The following is a 6,000-nucleotide window of genomic DNA, read 5'->3' as shown; positions in this document are numbered from 1 at the left end:
TTTATTGAACTTAATCTAATAATATATAACAATTTCCATCGGTGATTGGAAAGGCACTGGATTGAACCTTCACACGTATGTCAGTCCGAAGCTATGCAGTATAGCCTGCGGTGTTTTCTGGATTCGGGCGATCTTCCGTTTTGACGATCTCCCGCTCTAGCGTTGGTGATGATCGTGGGTTACTACCACATGTCCGTCGATCGTGCAGCACTACCACGATAACGGCTGACACTGCTGATAGCACTACCCTGACGACACAATGACGATCCCACTGATAACGATGGTTGATAGCGCAATAGACTTATGGGTTGGTGTATCATTCCAGGGCTGTAGTGGAAGGTGGGTGGTACTACTCCTGAACAGTTAGGTCAGACCCGACTAAATGACTTTGTATTGATTTCGAGAAAATCGAGTTTAAAGTTTTAATCGCAGCATCCTTTACGTTATAATTTGAGACTAATTTTTGTTATAATTCTTGCTTATTGTAACATATCTATAATCTAGTGAAAGTTGAATGTAGCTACAGAAATGTTTTATCCAGCGCAATGATTATTTCATTTTTTTTTTGGGGTTTTGCGACTTATTACGGTCTGACTTAATGCCGATTAATTATTTGCTGAGACTTGGAAAATATTTCGCTGAACATCAGCACACAGGGCCGTTGAGAGAAAATACGGGTCCGGGGGTCCAACCAACGCCCCGCCCCACTGTATATTGCTCGTGCCCCACAAAGTTAATGTTTAGAATCCATTGTACTTACTGATATTATGTATATTACACTGAAATTATATTGTTATGTACCAGTTTTTACTCTAGTTGTTTGTAGTGCCAATGACGATAAAAACGTAGGTCTTATAATACTTTATAGTACTAGTAAAAGTAAAGAAATAGAAAGATTAAAAATATAGAAATTACAAAAATTTAAAAAAAACATTATCTAAACGGAGATCAATTGTACAAGAAAAGAAACAAAGGGAAAACTTAATATCGAAAGAGTGTACAGAAACTAAAAATCGCAAAATCAACCACATAAACAAATAAAAGTCAATTGTCAAAAAATGTACAATCGAAAACAAAAACCAAAACAAAACCTATAAAAATCGATAAAAGAAAAACAGGAAACTAGACAAACAAATGGCAAAGATTAACGAAGTCGAACATTATTGAACAAATGGTAAAAATAATAAAAAAATCTGCAGATATTGAAAAATTTTGAGAATCAATGAAAATGAAAAAAAAAACAACTATAAAAATACGAACATTGATATAAAATAAAAATGCATAAAACTGAAAAGCTCGAAAATAATAAAAAATAATTAACATTAAAAACAAGAAATATTTAAAGCAATAGCAAAGTGAATAAAACGTTGAGAATGCATAAAAGTAGAGGAATAGTTATTAAAGACAAAAATAAAATTAACATGAAGAAATTAAAAAAAATGACCGGAAGATTTTGAAAAATTGGAGAGACGAAAAAATGAGGAATTTTGGAAGGTATGGATTGAACAAAAACGGACAAAATGGAGAACAAAAAAATAGTAAAATAAAACCGAAATGGTGTACCACATAAACACAAAAAATAACAAGAAGAAATTGAAAAAATAGTTTAGAAATTCAAACAATAGCCTAAATGTTAAACGAAGAAAAAATGCGCATGTTTTCTATAAAAATAAAAAAAATAAAAAATAAACCTATTGGAAAATGGACAACAGAAAAAACACTTTCAAAATAGGTTAAATGAAGAAATGAAAAATAACAAAAATGAGCAAAATGAAATATTAAGGAACATGTGTAAAAAATAAATAAAATTATATTAAATTAGCAATGAGAAAAAATAAAACTACGGAAATGCAAACTTAAAAACTAGAAAACTTGTAGCAAAATACGAAAAAGGCAAATAAAGGGACAATAAGACATTTTGGAATGAATTTTAAAAAAGGAAAAATAAAAAAATATGTGGAGAAAAAATAAAATAGAAAAAGGGAATAATAAGAATGAATGGAGCAAATAGACAAATTTTAAAAGTTACATGGAATGACAAAAGAAACAAATAAAAAAGTAGGGTATTAAAATATGAAACAACAGAAATAATAAAATAGAATGGAAAAATGACAAATAAAATGGAATAACATAGCAATGACTATAAATTAAGGTAAGTGGTAGTGATAAAAATGCAAAAATGAAGAGCATGAAAAGATGGATAAAATAAAAATATGGTAACAATGGAAATAGATAAAAAAAAGGCAGAATGTTGAAATTGCAGAAATACAAACAGTTTGAAAAACATTTAAACACTTTTTCATTGTGTCTTCCGTTTTAATTCCACCGTTTTATGAAAAATGCAAAAATGTACTTTTATATCACAGACACGTATTTCGGCCACGACTTGCAGTCTTCATCAGTGTTTGTATCAATATGCGAGACATCAAAAAAGAAAAGTGTTTAATATAACATTCCACTAAGTCGCCCAAAAACAGTGCTTTTTAAAGTGTTGAAAAAAATTGATCAACGATATTTTAAAAAAAATGTTAAAAAATCCATGTGAAAATAAAAAAATGGGGAAGATAGCGAAACATAGATCAAATTGCAAATAAGGGTTGTGGTTGGATTTTACGCTATGCTGGTTTCGAAAAGATTCATAAAAGCCTAATAGGCTTTGCTTTATTTCTTATGTAGTTCGTAGCACAAAATATATCATATATTCTTCAAATTCACCGCAGAGTGTAATTTTGTGGCAGAGCATTAAGGTGTATTTTTTCGCATTTGTGAACAGTTTTGTTGATTTAGTAGGGGTTGTACTTCACATCCTTGAAGATCCACAAAACATCAAAAAGCACTAGCCACTCTCGCTGTGAATGATAACCCGAGCGAAATTTACTCTGCTCTACAGTAAATGAACACGAGGCGTAAAATCAAACTGCAGAAACTTCGTGAGGGGCATATAATCCGTTGATCCGTTGAAGTGAAAGTCCTGTGGGGTAAAGTAAATCTAAAACCAAATGATGGTGAACACTTTTGAAATACATTGGCCAACACTGTGTGGTAGACGATTTATAAAATGATGCTGAGAGTTCCTGATAAAGAAAAAAAATGCAAAATTGCAAAATAATCCACTGAATTCTTCCGGGCGAAATCCGGACTCCGCCTCCAAAACCGGTGTGGCAATAGAAGGTTGAAAAGTTTGTTTTCTTTCTAATAATTACTTTCGATAATAATCCAGCAGTCGCGAAGATAGGAAATTCAATCAAATCAAGCTATTTCATATTGACGAAATTTAAAGACAACCTCATGACTTCTAATCAAATCATTTATTTTTTATCCCTAGCAAGTCTGATCTTATTTTTTTCGATTATAGAAATTTTAACCTTTCGCTTCTTCATTCAGGTTAGAAAATTTTCTTTAAAAAATTCTCTATTCCTATGTGCGGGGTTAGAAATCGTACCTAGGTGAGCTGCGTACATGGCAGTCGATGTACCAACTACGCTATGCCCGCCCTGGTCTTATCTTCTGATTGGGTACAAATATATATTTGATCTAATAATTCAATTTTTGGTCTTTTGACTTAAGTGCCAATACCTTATTTAGGGCAGGTGGTATCCAACGGGGAAAAACGATCGGAAATGGTGAGTGAAGCTAAGCAATCATGTGAAAAAAATTCCCCCCCGGAGGCGAGATTCAAACTCTCAACCTTTGAGACTCCGGCCCAATGCACTAACCCTTATGCTATCCCTGGGGGACATCCCAGAAAGAACATATGATTATCCCACTGGCGACGGTGATCGTACCCTGCCTGCAAAGCGAGAATCACACACAACGACAGCTAATCACCCCAACACATTTGATCTATTTAATTTCCCCGCTAGACACCAAGGCCCGATATTTGATATCATATATGCAGTCGTTTATAATTTTCGCTATTGTAGTTATATCATACACAAGATATTGATTTTTTGTTGAAAGTATTGGCCAAAATTTTAGCTTCTGTTCAAAATCCGGGCCCCCTTCAAAACTCCGGGCTCGGGGGGAAACATCCCGTCCCCCCCTCTCGGCGGCCCTACATCAATATAAACATTTACTGGCTGTGCGGTAAATTTCCAAGCTCAACTGTGTATGTATAACCTCAGCTTAAAACTAACTTTAAAAATGTATCCTTTTAAATACTTTATTTCAAATTTGAATGACAAAAAATAACGGTGTACAGCGAGATCTGGCAAAGTTGCGGAAGTAGTATTATAGAGGAAGATTCCAGTTATCCAAAAACCATGCAAACTAATCCGATCTCGTTCCAAGAGTTTTGAAAATATTGTAACTTTTGCTAATATGAGGTACATCGAAATGCTGATGGGCCAAACTCTATGCTTGCAAAAATGTATCTATGAATATGTGTTCCCATTTCCCTTTTCCATAGATCATCCATCTATGCAACTGAAAAATCAAATGTATTCAGATTCACACATATCACCTCGAATTAACTGGTATTCGAAAGGATATAGAAAATCTACCTCTGCTTTGGTATATGCCAAATTGTTCCAGAAATTAGTTATTTTCTATTTTTAGTCCACATCAATGCCAGGACCAGCGGAAAGCGTGGGTAGTATGGGTAGTACTACCCACTCGAAAATAACCGAGTGAGTAATTACCGACTCGAAATTTTGAACCATTTCAAAAAATTTAGATGTGCAACGCATGTATCTCGCACTACACACATTTGAAAACATCGATGTGCCACAATTCCATTTGCATTGACGAACGTGATTTAATGTGAATGCAATGTAAGCGTGTGTATTGCGAAAAGGGAAAAAAATCCTTACTAATGGACCCCTCACCCTTTGCTTTCTACCCACTCGGGTGTAAAGTGTTTCGCCGCCCCTGATCAAGGCATAATAACAGCAATAGCAGCAGTAAATAATTTTGGCCAGAATTCGCCCTAAATTACTCCTCTGTGCAAACGTTGAAGAGATCGAGTTATTATTGGAAAACAAACAAAGAGACTGCCAATTGTGGATAGGGCCATTAGAAATGTTTTCCTTTGCAACGTTGCTCCAAATTACACTAAAACAACGTTATCACATTTTGCCTCCAAATATCGTTCTCTTGCAATCGCAGTGCAATCGAACCTTCCCTATTATCAGCCACTTGGCAGCGATCGCAACCTGACAAATAATATACCAATCGAATTGTCCCGTAACGGAACTTTCCTCATAAGTGCTCTAATTATGACATACATTCTCACCCGTAAAATTGATGCTCACGATCGATTGTAGTACTCACGTTTCGAGCCCGGTTCTCGTACGTTCACGCGGAACGTGTTCCATTGCGGCATCCTCCAAATGTCCACCGAAGCCAATCATTATCAATCATTGAGGACTGACCATGGATCGTAAAGCGGGGTGTCCCTTTCGGGAGAAATTATGAAGATTGCAATAATTTTGTCACATCTTCGGCGGCGCATTGATTTCGGTATTTTTATGTCAAAACAATTAAGATTTTCTGCTTCTGCGTCTCGCTTTAGGGCAGGGCACACTGCGACGGAAAACACCGTACTTTGTTGCACTGCAAGCCGGTGACACTTGCTCGCTATGCAGCTTGTCGAATTCCTGCGAGTGCCCGCCTCGATGTGTCTGGAGAAAGCTTGTGAGTAAACTGCAAAGTAGACTTTCAAAAACGAACACCGAAAACATGGACGAACCTCGAATGCCTTCGCGAATCCGTGTGATTCTGTTGCAATTGCAAGGAAGTTAAACCCCTGTCAAATCGATCATGCTTGGCCCGATAATGCCCTGCCAGATTGTCGAAACATAATATATACGTATACTTTCGGAAGGAACAGATATAAGTCAATAACTGTTATTAATAGCATCCAAATATTCGCTTGACTCATATAATCTTTTTCAAATATGTTTTAAAAAATCTAAAAATTCTCGAAAACAATTGGCTACTGAGAACAATAAAAAATTACAATCAAATCAAACTCCAATTCGCCTCACATTTGTAAAGCGA

The sequence above is a fragment of the Topomyia yanbarensis genome, chromosome 3 (assembly GCF_030247195.1).
Source record: "Topomyia yanbarensis strain Yona2022 chromosome 3, ASM3024719v1, whole genome shotgun sequence".
Lineage (NCBI taxonomy): Eukaryota > Metazoa > Arthropoda > Insecta > Diptera > Culicidae > Topomyia > Topomyia yanbarensis.
The sequence above is the reverse complement of the archived record's forward strand: the minus strand, read 5'-3'. Positions refer to the sequence as shown.